The sequence below is a fragment of the Hyperolius riggenbachi genome, chromosome 10, assembly GCF_040937935.1.
Source record: "Hyperolius riggenbachi isolate aHypRig1 chromosome 10, aHypRig1.pri, whole genome shotgun sequence".
Classification (NCBI taxonomy): Eukaryota; Metazoa; Chordata; class Amphibia; order Anura; family Hyperoliidae; genus Hyperolius; species Hyperolius riggenbachi.
Genome location: NC_090655.1, coordinates 226140566 through 226159627, shown reverse-complemented (window position 1 = coordinate 226159627; position 19062 = coordinate 226140566). Strand labels below are relative to the sequence as shown.

The 19062-nt window shown below is 46.0% G+C and overlaps 1 protein-coding gene across 1 annotated transcript in view; it reads right to left on the bottom strand.

The window, feature by feature from the left end:
• Positions 1–19062, bottom strand: part of LOC137536852 (zinc finger protein 585A-like) — a 35771-nt gene that overhangs the window by 7640 nt on the left and 9069 nt on the right. The window lies entirely within an intron of this gene.

Here is a 19062-nt window from a genome sequence, read left to right as displayed (position 1 = left end):
TGTCAAAAGAGTTATTTTATAATCCTATGGTAGATCCCTCCTCCTTATTTGGTGACTAGTGCACAAAACTGAACTGCATATTCAGGTTGTGCTCAGATAAAAAGGATATTGATCTCTCTCGTGTATCTACTGAATGGCTCAGGCAAGGCTCCTACTAATTTCAGAAAGAACGGAACTGCAGGTTGGTATGGAATCTATAGTCTGCTGGGACACCAGATCCCTATCCATGTACAGTCTGTGGTGACACCAGATCCCTCTCATCTACAGTCTGCTGGGACACCAGATCCCTCTCTATCTACAGTCTGCTGGGACACCAGATCCCTATCCATGTACAGTCTGCTGGGACACCAGATCCCTATCCATGTACAGTCTGCGGTGACACCAGATCCCTCTCATCTACAGTCTGCTGGGACACCAGATCCCTCTCTATCTACAGTCTGCTGGGACACCAGATCCCTATCCATGTACAGTCTGCTGGGACACCAGATCCCTATCCATGTACAGTCTGCGGTGACACCAGATCCCTCTCCATCTACAGTCTGCTGGGACACCAGATCCCTATCCATGTACAGTCTGTGGTGACACCAGATCCCTATCCATGTACAGTCTGTGGTGACACCAGATCCCTATCCATGTACAGTCTGCGATGACACCAGATCCCTATCCATGTACAGTCTGCTGTGAAACCAGATCCCTATCCATGTACAGTCTGCTGTGACACCAGATCCCTATCCATGTACAGTCTGCTGTGACACCAGATGCCTATCCATGTACAGTCTGCTGTGACACCAGATTCCTATCCATGTACAGTCTGCGGTGACACCAGATTCCTCTCCATCTACAGTCTGCTAGGACACCAGATCCTTATCCATGTACAGTCTGCTGGGACACCAGATCTCTATCCATTTACAGTCTGCGGTGACACCAGATACCTATCCATATCCAGTCTGTGGTGACACCAGATCCCTATCCATGTACAATCTGCTGTGACACCAGATTCCTATCCATGTACAATCTGCGGTGACACCAGATCCCTATCCATGCCCATGTACAATCAGCTGTGACACCAGATTCCTATCCATGTACAATCTGCGGTGACACCAGATCCCTATCCATGTACAGTCTGCTGTGAAACCAGATCCCTATCCATGTACAGTCTGCTGTGACACCATATCCCTATCCATGTACAGTCTGCTGTGGCACCAGATCCCTATCCATGTACAGTCTGCTGTGAAACCAGAACCCTATCCATGTACAGTCTGCTGTGACACCAGATCCCTATCCATGTACAGTCTGCGGTGACACCAGATCCCTATCCATGTACAATCTGCTGGGACACCAGATCCCTATCCTTGTACAGTCTGTGGTGACACCAGATCCCTATCCATGTACAATCTGCTGTGACACCAGATCCCTATCCATGTACAATCTGCTGTGACACCAGATTCTTATCCATGTACAATCTGTGGTGACACCAGATCCCTATCCATGTACAATCTGCTGTGACACCAGATCCCTATCCATGTACAGTCTGCGGTGACACCAGATCCCTATCCATGTACAGTCTGCTGTGACACCAGATCCCTATCCATGTACAGTCTGCGGTGACACCAGATCCCCATCCATGTACAGTCTGCTGTGACACCAGATCCCTATCCATGTACAGTCTGCGGTGACACCAGATCCCTATCCATGTACAATCTGCTGTGACACCAGATCCCTACCATGTACAATCTGCTGTGACACTAGATTCCTATCCATGTTCAATCTGCTGTGACACCAGATCCCTTTCCATGTACAATCTGCTGTGACACCAGATTCCTATCCATGTACAATCTGCTGTGACACTAGATTCCTATCCATGTTCAATCTGCTGTGACACCAGATCCCTATCCATGTACAATCTGCTGTGACACCAGATTCCTATCCATGTACAGTCTGCGGTGACACCAGATCCCTATCCATGTACAATCTGCTGTGACACCAGATCCCTATCCATGTACAATCTGCTGTGACACTAGATTCCTATCCATGTTCAATCTGCTGTGACACCAGATCCCTATCCATGTACAATCTGCTGTGACACCAGATCCCTATCCATATATAGTCTGCTGTGACACCAGATCCCCATCCATGTACAGTCTGCGGTGACACCAGATCCCTATCTATGTACAGTCTGCGGTGACACCAGATCCCTCTCCATGTACAATCTGCGGTGACACCAAATCCCTCTCCATGTACAATCTTCCCATCATGGACTGATTGCTATGAGTGGATTACTGTTTTCTGTGTACTGCAGACTATTATTATTATTATTTATATAGCGCCGACATCTTCTGCAGCAATGTACAGAGTATATAGTCTTGTCACTAACTGTCCCTCAGAGGAGCTCACAATCTAGTCCCTACTATAGTCTTATGTCTATATCATGTAGTGTATGTATCGTAGTCTAGGGCCAATTTAGGGAGAAGCCAATTAACTTATCTGTATGTTTTTGGGACTATTTCAGGACTACAGGAATAACATACATGATCCGTTTAGTATTACAATACATGTATATGATACAGGCAGGGTGTACTGTTCCAAATCAGGGTGTGATAAGAATGGTAAAGTTTTCTTTGTGCACTACTGCCTCATATGTCAGATTCTCTCTCAATATACTGTATATGTGAATGTGATTTAAATAAATCTGCATATATTATATTATGCATAGAGGTGTGCAGCCACTGGTGCTGCTGTTAACGAGGAGGGATGGGCAGGGTGTAGGTTACTGGGTGTAAGAAAATAAAATTAGTACCTTGGATATCTTATTACCTCCTCTGCTGCCAGTCCCAGCAATGTCTACTTCCTTCCACTCTATAGCTTCCCATCTATCCCTCTCACTTGGACGTAAGATACGCCATCTTGTGGAGAATATAGGAACTGCAGCCATACCTTGCATTGTGTAACACTAAAATTCTCTCACTGGGGCTGATTTACTATGTTTCTCTACGCTTGTAGAACTTGGGAAAACGTTATAAACCAAAAAAAAAAAAAATGTTTGCTGGTAGGTGGGGAAAGCTTTAAAACCATCACTTGACCATAGAGGGAATTGCTGAGAGGTTAGTAAGTTATTATTATTATTTATTGTATTTATAAAGCACCAACATATTACGCAGCGCTGGACAATAAATATATACAATGATACAAGGATGACAGACATAACAAGCTTATACAACATAGAACAAAGTTATACATGCAAATTGTACAAAATACATCATCATGCAATATGGGCTGGCTAGGTAGGCCCAATAATTAGAGTGACCAGACGTCCCGGATTGCCCGGGACACGTCCCGGATTCGGGGTCCGCTGTCCCAGGCTTAATGAGGTCCCGGGAAACGTCCCGCTTTCAGCAGCGGGACGTCCCGGCCTCGGGACTCTGGCCACTCTCTCCTCAATGAACTGGCAGCGGCGTCTATAGACGCCGTGCCAGTTCATTGCCCGCAGCCCCGCTCCAGCCTCCTCTTCCGGTGTCTGTTTCCGACACCAGCAGGCGAGCAGGGCTACGGCAAGATGGCTGCCGGAGCCCTGTACTGGAGACCTATTTGTGTCACTAGTACAGGGCTTCGGGCGCCATCTTGCCGTAGCCCTGCCAGCGTGGGAGACGAGCAGGAGGAAGGTGGTCCAGGGAACAGCGCGCCAGAGGCCGGAGACTTCTGCCAGGTGAGTAAATGCTTTCTTTTCCAGGTGAAATGTGCTCCCATTACGTTTCTTTTCTGGTGAAATGTTTGCCCGCATTGTTTCTTTTCTGGTGAAATGTTTGCCCGCATTGTTTCTTTTCTAGCGAAATGTTTGCCCGCATTGTTTCTTTTCCAGGTGAAATGTTTGCCCGCATTGTTTCTTTTCCGGTGAAATGTTTGCCCGCATTGTTTCTTTTCCAGGTGAAATGTTTGCCCGCATTGTTTCTTTTCCAGGTGAAATGTTTGCCCGCATTGTTTCTTTTCTGGTGAAATGTTTGCCCGCATTGTTTCTTTTCCAGGTGAAATGTTTGCCCGCATTGTTTCTTTTCCAGGTGAAATGTTTGCCCGCATTGTTTCTTTTCTGGTGAAATGTTTGCCCGCATTGTTTCTTTTCCAGGTGAAATGTTTGCCCGCATTGTTTCTTTTCTGGTGAAATGTTTGCCCGCATTGTTTCTTTTCCAGGTGAAATGTTTGCCCGCATTGTTTCTTTTCTGGTGAAATGTTTGCCCGCATTGTTTCTTTTCCAGGTGAAATGTTTGCCCGCATTGTTTCTTTTCTGGTGAAATGTTTGCCCGCATTGTTTCTTTTCTGGTGAAATGTTTGCCCGCATTGTTTCTTTTCTAGTGAAATGTTATTGTTTGCCCGCATTGTTTCTTTTCTGGCGAAATGTTTGCCTGCAGTGCGTTTCTTTTCTGGCGAAATGTTTGCCCGCATTGCGTTTCTTTTCTGGCGAAATGTTTGCCCGCAGTGCGTTTCTTTTCTGGTGAAATGTTTGGCCGCAGTGCGTTTCTTTTCTGGTGAAATGTTTGCCCGCAGTGCGTTTATTTTGTACTGACATGTTGCCCGCATTGCGTTTATTTTGTACTGACATGTTTGCCCGCATTGCATTTATTTTATACTGACATGTTGCCTATTGCGTTTATTTTCTGGTGTCCGGGGTAACTGTTACTGCATTTATTATTTAATGGTCATAGATGGCTATGTTTGCTGCTTTGTGGTTACGGTATACTATTAGCATCACACAGTTTCTGCACACCCATGATACAAAGTCTTGTTTGTCCACATCATGGCGTAAACACTGCTTTCTTATGCCTCGCTGTTACATCATTACGTTAGCTCCGCCCATACAATGTCATGGCCACGCCCATTTTTTCGGCGCGGCGCAGCCCCCCTCCCCCAGTCTTCGCCGCTGCGTGCTCCTCACTCCTTCCCACTTTTCGCCGCGCCGCGCTGCGCGCGCCGCCCCCCCCCCCCCGTCCCACGTCCCCCCCCCCCCCCCCCCGTCCCAGGTTGGACCCACAAAAATATGGTCACTCTACAATAATACAAGTACAGGCTGTCATAGGACAGGAGCACACAATCCTGTAGATTACACTAGGGAATGGAGGACCCTGCCAGAGGTTTACAATATTTATAGTCACATGTACACTACAGTGGGAACTGTTTGTAAATCACATAACAACTCTGTAGGAGTGTGAACAAGACAGCAATCGGAGTCTAAAGTTCTCCATACACTGGTTGATGTGGCCATCAGATAAATCCCTCAGATTATTATCTGATCAGGGAGGGATCTATCTGATCAAATCCTTTCACAAACTACATGTAACTAATGCTATAGAGGGCAAACACTAGGGGCACCTTGGCACACACATTATATGACCACTAGAGGCCTCTAGCACTTGTTACGTCACACAGGCGCCCCAGGTCTCAGGAGTGAAGAGAGAGAAAGGAGCAGAGACTAGAGATGGCCCGAACGGTTCGCATGCAAACTTATTCGCACTAACATCGGTGGTTCGCTTTCATGCCGAATCGCAAACTTTATGCGAGTTCGACCCGCCCCCTATACTACGTCATCGAGCTAAACTTTGACCCTCTACATCACAGTCAGCAGACACATGGTAGCCAATCAGGCTACACTCCCTCCTGGAGTCCCCCCACCCCCTTTATAAAAGGCAGCTGCGTTGGCCATGCTATCACTCTGTGTGCTGCGTAGTTAGTGAGAAAAGGGAGAGAGTTGCTGCAGAGATTAGGGAAAGCTCAGTTAGGCTGTTATTAGGCTGCTCCTTGCTGATACTTATTGCTAAAAAGCCCCCAACAGCAGCTCTTTTGAGAGCTAATGTTGTTCTTGTGAACTATTTTTTTGTTTTTGTGTGGCCTACTGACACTTGCATATACAGCCCTGTCAGTCGCAGCTGGCCCTTGCTAATTGCTATACTGTCCCAGGCCCAGCACATTCAGTGCCTACCTTTTCACTGCACCTGTGTGTGACAGCTGCACATTTGTAATACCAGTCTAACCGTGCATACCTGTTCATGTTCACTGCACCTGTGTGACAGCATGCAGTGTTATATACCAGTCACTGCATAACTGTTCACTGCACCTGTGTGTGTGACAGCTGCACATTGTATTGATACCAGTCACTGCACACCTGTTCACTGCACCTGTGTAACAGGATGCAGTGTTATATACCAGTCACTGCATAACTGTTCACTGCACATGTGTGTGTGACAGCTAGAGTTGGGCCGAACCTCCGATTTTAGGTTCGCGAACCGGGTTCGCGAACTTTCGCGGAAGGTTCGGTTCGCGTTAAAGTTCGCGAACCGCAATAGACTTCAATGGGGATGCGAACTTTGAAAAAAAAAAAAAATTATGCTGGCCACAAAAGTGATGGAAAAGATGTTTCAAGGGGTCTAACACCTGGAGGGGGGCATGGCGGAGTGGGATACACGCCAAAAGTCACCGGGAAAAATCTGGATTTGACGCAAAGCAGCGTTTTAAGGGCAGAAATCACATTGAATGCTAAATGACAGGCCTAAAGTGCTTTAAAACATCTTGCATGTGTATACATCAATCAGGGAGTGTAATTAAGGTACTGCTTCACACTGACACACCAAACTCCACTGAACAGAACAGGTATGCAGTGGCGGGTTCACTGAACAGAACAGGTATGCAGTGGCGGGTCCACTGAACAGGTATACAGTGGCGGGTCCACTGAACAGAACAGGTATGCAGTGGCGGGTTCACTAAACAGGTATACAGTGGCGGGTCCACTGAACAGAACAGGTATGCAGTGGTGGGTTCACAGAACAGGTATGCAGTGGCAGGATCAATGAACAGGTATGCAGTGGCAGGATCACTGAACAGGTATGCAGTGGCAGGATCAATGAACAGGTATGCAGTGGCAGGATCAATGAACAGGTATGCAGTGGCAGGATCACTGAACAGGTATGCAGTGGCAGGATCAATGAACAGGTATGCAGTGGCAGGATCAATGAACAGGTATGCAGTGGCAGGATCAATGAACAGGTATGCAGTGGCAGGATCAATGAACAGGTATGCAGTGGCAGGATCAATGAACAGGTATGCAGTGGCAGGATCACTGAACAGGTATGCAGTGGCAGGATCAATGAACAGGTATGCAGTGGCAGGATCAATGAACAGGTATGCAGTGGCAGGATCAATGAACAGGTATGCAGTGGCAGGATCAATGAACAGGTATGCAGCCAGGGACAAGTTAAGCCTAACTAATCTTTCCCTATGAGAGACTGCAGCAGCTCGCCCTACTCTAACTAATGCAGGCACACGAGTGGCCACGGCCGCCGCTGCCTGCCTATATAAGGGGGGGTGGGGCTCCAGGGGCTAGTGTAGCCTAATTGGCTACACTGGGCCTGCTGACTGTGATGTAGAGGGTCAAAGTTGACCCTCAGTGCATTATGGGGCGAACCGCAATGGGGCGAACTTTTCCGCAATAAAGTTCGCGTGCGGTACCCGCACGCGAACCACCTAGGTTCGCGCGAACCAGGTTCGCCGGCGAACCGTTCGGCCCAACTCTAGTGACAGCTGCACATTTGTAATACCAGTTCGACCGTGCATACCCGGTCATGTTCACTGCACCTGCGTGATAGCACGCAGTGTTGACACATTCCAGGACCTTATTGAAAAAGAGCTGACTGATTTGTCAAGGTCTTCCAGGGCACCGTCCGAACTCTCAGCCGCTGAGCGGCAGGCTTTGATTTCCCTTCAGAACAATGCTGATATTGTCATCAGCTCGGCAGACAAGGGAGGTGCGGTCGTTGTCCTGGACACCGTAGATTATCAGTCAGAAGCCCTGAGGCAGTTGGGGGATGCGGACGTGTACCAGCCCTTACTCCTAGATCCCACTGTGGATTTCCTTGGGGATATTCTGGAGCTGTTGGAATTGGGACAAAATATGGGCGTTCTTACTAAACGTTTATCAGAATTTCTATGCCCATTACATCCTATTGTCCGTGTTTTCCACCACCTCCCGAAGTTCCATAAGCCGGGCGCCACGGGGCCGACCAATTGTGGCTGGGATTGGCTCCATGGGTTAGCGCCAGAGTGAGTGGGTTGATGCACATCTGCAACCCCTTGTATCCAGACTTCCTGGTATCTACTAGACACTCGTCATGTTTTGTCCAGTTTTGTAGATTTTGTGTGGGAGGAGGAGATTCATTGGGTGACATTGGATGTCACTTCCTCATACTCCTCTTTTCCAATCCACACAAACTTGCCCTTAAGGCTTTAGATTTTCATCTTGGGAAGTACTCAACTTTTGACGTTTCCCTACAGTCCTTCCTCATGAAGGCTGTGGAGTACCTCCTCACACACAATTATTTTATGTTTGATTTGGGGTTTTATCTCCAGAGATGCAGAGCTTCTATGGGGGCAAAGTTTTCCCCCTCCTTGGCCAACCTATACATGGGCTGGTGGGAGGAGCTCCACATCTTTGGAGATGAAAACTCCTTTGCCTCCCATATCATTTGGTATGGCAGGTTTATAGATGATTTACTTTTGGTGTGTGTGTGTGGGGGGGGGAGGGGGGGCCTTCCCGGCCTTCTTAATTGTAACGATCTCAATTTGAATTTCACTATGAGACACGGATTGACTATCTGGATTTGACTTTGACTGGAGATCTCACATCTCATTGGGTTTCCACAAGAACCTACCGCAAGCCCACAGCAGGCAATTCTATTCTGCTTGCAAGTTCTTGCCACCCCAGGCATACTATTAATGCCATTCCCACAGGAGAATTTACACGGGCCGCCCGCAATTGTTCCAATCCAGATCAATTGGAACAAGAATGTAATTTGGTTGAGAATAGACTGAAACAAAGAGGGTACACCAAAAAACTGTTGGCTTTGGGACGCCTCAGGGGCACTGTGAGACCACGTGACGAGCTCTTAAAAATTAAAAACCGTGACAGGGACCGAGACAATCAGGTGACCTTCGTTACGGAATACAGCCTTGAATTTAATAAAATCACAAGTATTGTGAGAAAATATTTTCCAGTGCTGAACTTCCGATTCTAAATTTAAGGAAATCCTAAACAAGGGATGCCGTTTCTCTGCTAAAAGGGCACGTACCTTGGGATCTATCCTTTTCCCTAGTTTGTTCCGGTCTCCTCTCTCGGTCCGCACTCCTACTTATGGTGGGATCCTACCCCTGCGGCTTCTCAACCTGTAACTATTGCCATTGTCAAAAAAAGGGTGCTTCTATTTTTTCTTTTGCGACTAATAATAGTTTTCCCATTAAACAATATGTGAATTACGATACAAAGTGCACTATCTATGTAATTTCATGTGTATCCTGTCGTATTCAAAAGGTAGGCTGCACTACTCGCAATTTGAGAGCCCGCATAGCCGAACACTATTGCGGCACTAATTGGAAAACTTTTCGCAAGTCAGCAGTTTCCAAACACTTTGAAACTGTGCATAGAGGTAATCTTTCATCTTTCAGTTTCCAAGGGGTGGAGCGAATAGTGTGCCCAAAAAGAGGGGGAGTTACACAAAGGCTACTCCTAAAACGGGAAGCTCATTGGATCCTCAAAATGGGCACCCGCAGGCCGGGTGGTCTTAACACACGATGGGATCTAAGTTTAGTATACGATTATTGACCCATCATGTAGCCCCCCTTCCTCCCTCCCTTTCTTACCATTTTTGATATTTGATATGTGATCATTTCCTCCTTTTGTGCATTAGCACTTTCAGTTATTTCATAGGCAAAGATGATTTTCTTCCAGTGGTGACTTTTTTACATTACTTTTAAGATCTTTTGATGTTATTAAATGCAAAATCTTTTGTATAGTTATATGTTGTTGTATATACATGTAATGTCCTTTTAAGGAGATGGCTGGTTGAGGTATAGGGCGGAGCTCACCCTCCTCCCACCTACATATAGCCCTCTCCTTACAGGCTCACTTTTAACTATGACTAAGGGCAGATTGTAGGCCCGATACGCGTCAGTTGATCCTGTGGTTTTTTACACTTGTCATGTGGAGTGTCTAAATAAAGAATACCAGTGTTTTGTTCAACCACTGCCTGTCATGTGTATCCTTTTATTTACACGCAGTGTTATATACCAGTCACTGCATAACTGTTCACTGCACCTGTGTGTGTGTGACATCTGCACATTGTATTGATACCAGTCACTGCATACCTGTTCACTGCACCTGCGAGACAGCACGCAGTTTTATATACCAGTCACTGCATACCTGTTCACTGCACCTGTGTGACTGCACATTGTTATACCAGCAGTCACTGAATACCTTTCACTGAATCTGTCACTGCACATTGTATTATACCTGGGAGTCAGTGCATACCTTTCACTTGAATGAATGGCAGATTTACCCTCCATAACAGATACTTGTTAAAGGCAAGTGGTGTCATCTCTGGCACACAGCGTTGGGTCAAGGGTCCATCTGACCACAGATGCCTGGTCTGCAAAGCACGGTCAGGGCAAATACATTACTAATACAGCACATTGGGTCCTTCCTTGGATGTGTGGTGGTAGCGTTCCTCAGGTTCCCACTCCAGACCAGAATCGAACCCTGATTCCCCGGGCATTACCCGTGGTCACCATGGTGCAGAAAGTACCAAAGAGAGTTGACCACACAGTTGAATTAATGGCAGACTTACCCTCCATAACAGATTCCTGTTAAAGGATTTCAAGTGTATTCATCATTATACAGGGCCTCGAAAGAGTCCTGTATTGTTATTTTTCGTCACTATCTCTCCGAGTCGGGACTTGCGTGCCGTGCCTGCTGCCTTCCTTGGATGTGTGGTGGTAGCCGTTTCTCAGGCTCCCACTCCGGACTGGAATCAAACCCTGATTCCCCGGCCGTACCCTTTCTTTAACAATGGTAGAGAAAGAACCATCGACAGTCTGAGCAGCGATGAAGCCCTAGACTACTGGGTGCGCAGGCTTGACCTGTGGCCAGAGCTGTCACAATTTGCCATGCAACTTCTTCCTTGCCCTGCCTCAAGCGTCCTAGAAAGGACCTTCAGCGCAGCTGGAGGCATTGTCAGTGAGAAGAGAAGTCGCCTAGGTCAAAAAAGTGTTCAGTACCTCACTTTTATTCAAATGAATGAGGCATGGATCCCGGAGGGCTACTGCCTGCCCGAAGACTAAGTCAGTCCCCACACACACAGCATCTCTGCCTGCACGCCGTGTGACTGTCTGGTGTCTGCCCCAAGACTAAGTCAGTCCCCACACAGCATCTCAGCCTGCAGGCCTCTTGACTGCCTTCTCCGCCACCACCAACAGGGTCCAGGACTCCAGGTGGATTTCTGAACAAAAAGAATAATAATTCTTCTGGTGCATGTACATTCCTGCCTCATTTTTCTGGATGCACGGGGGCTGCAACAACAAAACAAAAGGCATGTACGTGTCAATTCCCCTTCGTGATCGTTACCTTCCCGCTGTGAAGGGGCTTGCGTATCACAATGAAGTAATGACCGTCGGCTATGTGAAAGTGTTGGGGGGCACACCCAAGATAATAAGCTCGCTGCTTCATTGTGGACAGACTAAATTTGATCAACTGGACAGTCACTGTTGTTCTATCATTAAGCTACCTCAGCCCAGCGACCATATGGGCTTGAAAACCGCTATCGCCTGCACTCTCGCCATGGTTCGCACCAGTACAGCACGGCCATCACTACACAAACAGTTGTTTGCGATGCGTTACACATTGAGTTTGGTGTGTCAGTGTGAAGCAGTACACTAATTACACTACCTGATTGATTTATACACATGCAAGATGTTTTAAAGCACTTTATGCCTCCAATTTAGCATGCAATGTGATTTCTGCCCTTAAAATGCTGCTGTGCGTCAAATCCTGATTTTTCCCTGTGACTTTTGGCATGTATCCCACTCCGCCATGCCCCCTCCAGGTGTTAGACCCCTTGAAACATCTTTTCGATTACTTTTCTGACCAGAATTAATGTTTGAAGTTTTGAAACTTTTTCGGAAGTTCGCGTTCAAGGTTTGCGAACCTAAAATCGGAGGTTCGAGCCATCTCTAGCAGAGACAGAAACCATGCAGGAGGTAACTAGACTTAATAGGGCCCCCCTGCAAAAATGATAGCATGGGGCCCACTTGGTCCCCGAACCCCATGCAGGTCACGTGATCGGGAGCCAGTTGGCAGCACTTGCGGGTGGGTAGAGAGAGGAGGAGGGGCCCACAAAGTCTCCAGGCCCCCCAGGTGTTATTTTAAAGCAAACTTGAAGTGCACATAAATGTTGGAGTTACAGTGGCTCGCAAAAGTATTCGGCCCCCTTAAAGTTTTCCACATTTTGTCACATTACTGCCACAAACATGAATCAATTTTTTTTGGAATTCCACGTGAAAGACCAATACAAAGTGGTGTACACGTGATAAGTGGAAAGAAAATCATACATGATTGTAAACGTTTTTTACAAATAAATAACTGCAAAGTGGGGTGTGCGTAATTATTCAGCCCCCTGAGTCAATACTTTGTAGAACCACCTTTTGCTGCAATTACAGCTGCCAGTCTTTTAGGGTATGTCTCTACCAGCTTTGCACATCTAGAGACTGAAATCCTTGCCCATTCTTCTTTGCAAAACAGCTCCAGCTCAGTCAGATTAGATGGACAGCATTTGTGAACAGCAGTTTTCAGATCTTGCCACAGATTGTCGATTGGATTTAGATCTGGACTTTGACTGGGCCATTCTAACACATGGATATGTTTTGTTTTAAACCATTCCATTGTTGCCCTGGCTTTATGTTTAGGGTCGTTGTCCTGCTGGAAGGTGAACCTCCACCCAAGTCCCAAGTCTTTTGCAGACTCCCAAGAGGTTTTCTTCCAAGATTGCCCTGTATTTGGCTCCATCCATCTTCCCATCAACTCTGACCAGCTTCCCTGTCCCTGCTGAAGAGAAGCACCCCCAGAGCATGATGCTGCCACCAACATATTTGACAGTGGGGATGGTGTCTTCAGAGTGATGTGCAGTGTTAGTTTTCCGCCACGTAAAGCGTTTTGCATTTTGGCCAAAAAGTTCCATTTTGGTCTCATCTAACCAGAGCACCTTCTTCCACATGTTTGCTGTGTCTCCCACATGGCTTGTGGCAAACTGCAAACAGGACTTCTTATGCTTTTGTTAGCAATGGCGCTCTTCTTGCCACTCTTCCATAAAGGCCAACTTTGTGCAGTGCATGACTAATAGTTGTCCTATGGACAGATTCCCCCACCTGAGCTGTAGATCTCTGCAGTTCGTCCAGAGTCACCATGGGCCTCTTGACTGCATTTCTGATCAGCGCTCTCCTTGTTCGGCCTGTAAGTTTAGGTGGACGGCCTTGTCTTGGTAGGTTTACAGTTGTGTCATACTCCTTCCATTTCTGAATGATCACTTGAACAGTGCTCCGTGGGATGTTCAAGGCTTTGGAAATCTTTTTATAGCCTAAGCCTGCTTTAAGTTTCCCAATAACCTTATCCCTGACCTGTCTGGTGTGTTCTTTGGACTTCGTGGCGTTATTGCTCCCAATATTCTCTTAGACAACCTCTGAGGCCGTCACAGAGCAGCCTTATTTGTGCTGACATTAGATTACACACAGGTGCACTCTATTTAGTCATTAGCACTCATCAGGCAATGTCTATGGGCAACTCACTGCACTCAGACCAAAGGGGGCTGAATAATTACGCACACCCCACTTTGCAGTTATTTATTTGGAAAAATGTTTGGAATCATGTATGATTTTCGCTCCACTTCTGGTCTTTCATGTGGAATTTCAATAAAATTGATTAATGTTTGTGGCAGTAATGTGACAAAATGTGGAAAACTTCAAGGGGGCCGAATACTTTTGCAAGCCACTGTAAGGCCTGGTGCACACCAAAACCCGCTAGCAGATCCGCAAAATGCTAGCAGATTTTGAAACGCTTTTTCTTATTTTTCTGCAGCGTTTCAGCTAGCGTTTTGCGGTTTTGTGTAGTGGTTTTGGGGAGTAGATTTCATATATTGTTACAGTAAAGCTGTTACTGAACAGCTTCTGTAACAAAAACGCCGGCAAAACCGCTCTGAACAGGCGTTTTTCAGAGCGGTTTGCGTTTTTCCTATACTTAACATTGAGGCAGAAACGCATCCGCAATCCAAAATCTGCAGCAGCCCGGGAGTATGCGTTTCTGCAAAACTCCTCCCGCTCTGGTGTGCACCAGCCCATTGAAATACATTACCCTAGCGGATCCACACCCGCAAGCGGATCGCAAACCGCAGCCGAACCGCTCTGGTGTGCACTAGGCCTAAATAATTGTCCCTGAACAACCAAACCTAAACTTTACTAGAGTCCATGTTTCTTATTTTCATTGAAGGTCTGAAGTTCCAGCCAGGTATATTGTCACACTGACATGGCAGCTATTCATTCAGCTCCCATGCAGAGAAATGATGACGGACTCTCCATCACTATACTGATGTAATGAGCGTTTGCACAGCCACTCAGAAGCGTTATGACTCATTGGTTTTCGGGAAAGCTGCAGCTCCAGTTCAATTGCAGATAAAGAACTAGTTTATTAACCCTTGCAATAAAAAAACAAAACACAAAACAAATAAAAAGGATCGAAGGCAATCTCTAAGTAGGATTGACACTACACTATGTGTACACGTTTATTTCCTCATGGGTCTGGTGTACAATGCAGCGGCATACCACGCGTTACCATGACAACATGACTGTTACCCTGGTAAAGTGTGCTTCCTCCCTGCCATTAGTACATCAATTTTACCGCTGCTTTGTGCATCAGGCCCCATAATGCATATCACTTCAGGCATGTTTTAAATGATCCAGAAACTAGATTACAGTGTACCTGAGACCAGAATAGCTGCATGATTTATACTTACCTGAGGCTTCCTCTAGCCCCTCCCCAGGCCGCTCTGTTCTCCCAGTCTAAGCTCTGTTTGGCCAGTCGTGCTCTTCTAAATATGCCAGGCCAAGCCATGCAAACGCCCCGTGGCTGGGAGTGTTCTGCGCCTGCACACATTGCCCAGAACAGTGCCACTGGGCAATCTAACAGGGCTAAGAAAGGGAGAACGGAGCTGCCAGGGAGGACCGTGATGGAGACCGCAGTCATCATGGGGCTGACTGGAGCCCCAGGTCAGTATAAATCATACAATTAGACTGGTCTCAGGTTTCCTTTAGGACGGTTTCATGCTGTAAACTGGCAGCAGCAATGCGCCACAGAAACCGTCCTTCCGGGAAATTCTGCCACACCGCCAGAAACAGGCCTACGGGGAATTCCGCCGCACCGCCAGAAACAGGCCTTCGGGAAATTCCACCGCACCGCCAGATACAGGCCTTCGGGGAATTCCACCGCACCGCCAGAATCAGGCCTTCAGGGAATTCCGCCGCACCGCCAGAAACAGGCCTTCGGGGAATACCGGGCTACTATGTGGTATTCCCCCTCTGGCATTGGGTCAAGCAGGAAGTGTTGCGCGCTTGCGGTCACTTCCTGCTTTGCAGTATGCGGTAGTAGATAGAAGTAAAAATACGCTTCCGCGCAAACATGACGCAACGTCACGTCGGTATTTTTTTTTAAAAACCCTGTGTCGCCATTCACTATCACAACTGCCGGGCCGAAGCAGGTCACCGCAGAAGAGGCATGGTAACGTAGTTCTGGACCTGCGACAGGGATGTGGCAAGAACGTCACTTCCATCACGTCGCACTGTAACATGGAAGTATGAAAGTCTCCAAAGACTTTCATTGCACAGTGGTGGGGTGCAGTAAAAATACCGCACCTCAAAGTAAACCTAAAGGGTGGAAACTAACTTCAAGCTAAAAGATACTCACCTATGTGAGGGACCCAGTGCTGGAGCGGTGGGATATAGGAGGATCGGGAAGCCAAAGGTATACTAATACTAAGGTAAGTATTCATTCATTTTCTTAATCTAAGTTTGCATCAGGTTTGCTTGAAATGGTTTATCAATGGGTTCAATTCATTAGGATCTGTACGGTAAAAAATAATAGTCCGGTAATTGCAGTCAGTATTTTAGGTTTTTTTTTTTTTTTTTTACCAAATTCACTCGGATTCTCACACATGCAGTAACAGTTGGTGAATTGAAGCCATGTTTTCAGTAAATTACATAACTGTTACCACATGTATGTGTGAATTTGGTAAGAAAAAAAAAGTCTAAAACACTGAATGTAATATTTTAGCAACCTATTATTTCTTACCGAACAGGTCTTCCTGATTAAAGCCACATTGTTTGGTAAATTACTTAAAGGAATACTATTGATACCCAAGTGTTCTAAAATGACAATGTGCAAATAATGTCTAAGTAGCTGTGTAAACATTTTCCTACTTTTCATGTTAAATATCAGAGGCAAAAGCTGTAATTTATTGAGGGTAGGATTTAGCTATATTGGGACAAATCAATTGCAGAAGGGGTGTCTGCTTCAATGCACAGCCAGAGTTGCATATCAGACTACAGAAAACAAATATCAAACATATTAAACTCTGAAAGCAAAAACAGTATGAAAAGCTGTGACCATTAGTTACATTTCCTCTGCTCTCTTCAGACACCTCAGTCAGAAACACAGGACACAGGAGCTGCAGCTCTTCTCTCTGTCACACAGAGAGCTACACATAGTTAACTGATCAAGTGTGAGGGGAATTTCCCCTCTCCTCATGGCTCAGTCAGCCGTCAGTTTTGGCGTCAGTAAAGTTTGAATGTATTTTGATAACTGTAAACAAAGAAGTTGCTACTAAAATGTATACACCAGTACTTAGCAGCACTTCCCAAAAAATTTGTGTGTCAATTGAAAAAAAATATGTGAATCGATAGTATTCCTTTAAAGAGAGTCTGAAGCGAGAATAAATCTCGCTTCAGACCTCATAGATAGCAGGGGCATGTGTGCCCCTGATAAAATGCCGCTATCCCGCGGCTTAACGGGGGTCCCTTCACCCCCAAATCCCCTCCGTACAGCGGGAGAGTGCTTCCGCATTGGGGCAGGGCTAACCACCGCAGCCCTGCCCCACGCGCGTCTGTCAGATGCGTCTCTCCGCCTCTACCCCGCCCCTCTCAGTCTTCCTTCACTGAGAGGGGCGGGGGAGAGGCGGCGATGCGCGTCTGATAGACGCGACTAGAGGCAGGGCTGCAGCCATTAGCCCTGCTTTCAGGAAAAGAAGATTTACGACCAAGTCTACGAACAAGGTTTGCAGGGGTGGGTTTGGGGGTGAAGGGACCCCCGTTTAGCCGCGGGATAGCGGCGTTTTAGCAGGGGCACACATGCCCCTGCTATCTATGAGGTCTGAAGCGAGATTTATTCTCGCTTCAGAGTCTCTTTAAGAGCAGTTCGGTAAATATAGTACACGTGTTAAGCCATCTTACTGTTACTGGATATTCTGCTTGTACACCTGAATGTGGTTCTTGTCCAGAAAGTAATGAAGATGAAAGAAGACTAAAGTGATACCTAATCAAGAGGACTACTAATTTTGTTGGCTCCAAAAAAAAATCACTTTGTCAATCTGTGTGTTTATAGTAGGTAATTATACTTTTCCATGTGGTAGCAGCCTTAGTGAATTGACATTTAACAAACTGTGCAGTAAAATTCTCTTTTCTGCATTGCCGAATGTGGTATTGCTTACTGAATTGAGCCCAATGGGTTTGCCCGCTCTTTTGATCCTCATTCAGTGAAACAAGTTAACATTGAACAAATATCACAAGTTCTTCCATTAAAAAAAAAGGAAATCTGGAATAAGAATGTGCTGTTTATTTAAATAGTAAGGTTGCACAGGCTGTTGAAATAGTTTACAGTAGTCTGAATAGTTCATATAGCTAAAGTAAGCAAATAGCCACAAGGTGTAGCTATGTGGGAAAATAGCACTGCATACAGCTAAATGACTAGTATGTGATTAGCTGCAGGGACAATAGATTCAGCTGCAGATCCTAATTATACATCAATAAGGAGACCCGGAGGAGTTTAAAGCAAAACTCCGCCTTTTCTTGAGAAAGCACCCCGACTCTACGCATTACTAGCATTAATGACAATTTCAATGTGTTTACCTTTTTTTGTGCATATAAAATACAGCCTCACTGCAGGTATCCTAACAGAGATTGGAAGGGAGAAATATGCTGCAAGCTACTGCAGGTGTTGACAACAACTCATCCTGCTCTGTGCGGATTATTATTCATGCAAAAAAGGAGATCATCTGGACAGTAGTACTGCATACTGCCGCAGAGTACAGAATCCACACATAAAGAAAAGTGACATTTTGTGTTGAAGTTTGCTCCTAGAAATTCATATCTGGTTACATATGGAAGAGCAAAGGCAGTTTTTAATAGAATTAAAATATAAGAAAAAAAAAACCTGTGCAGAAATAATTAATCTTTGCTGGAAAGTGGAAATCACCTTATCTGCAGCAATTTTTTCTTTATGCATTTTCCCGATTCTGCCTACGAGTCAAAAGTGGCTCTGTGTCCGTGTGTGTGTATATAGATGTATGTGTGTTTGTATGTATGTACAGTAAGTATGTATGTGTATGTATGCAAGCCAGAATCCTCCTGCTCCCTCTGTTTCAGTTCAGCTCAGCTAATTTGTTGCTGACCGACTTTGGATTGAAAGCATTGTACACACGTACAATAAATATAAGGTGAAAATTCTATTTGTACTGCAGCCACCAATCGATCCTGCTCAGGAGTTAAGGAGCCATCGTATTTCATCCTTATTGCCCCCCAACACTCGATCAGCACCAATCACAATGTTATTTTTTGCTCCACCCACCCCGTAGAAATCTGCTCTGTCGTGCACAGATTGTCATCCCTCTAACCCCCTCCATAGTAACAGAACGCATTGCTAACCTGAAGGACACCAATGTGCCTGAACAGCATCGGTGCCCATATTGTCACCTGAGGGACAATTATTGCCTGTGTGTACTTAGCTGTAGAAATGGTCGATGACCGGTAAACTTAAGTCCACATAGAAACCAATGTTTTAGCATTTGGCAGAGGTTAGAGAGCTAAAGCAGACCTGAACTCTTGCATAGCACACAATGAAAAGTCTTTATTCCACATCTAGTTGCTGAAGAAGTTCACTTGTCT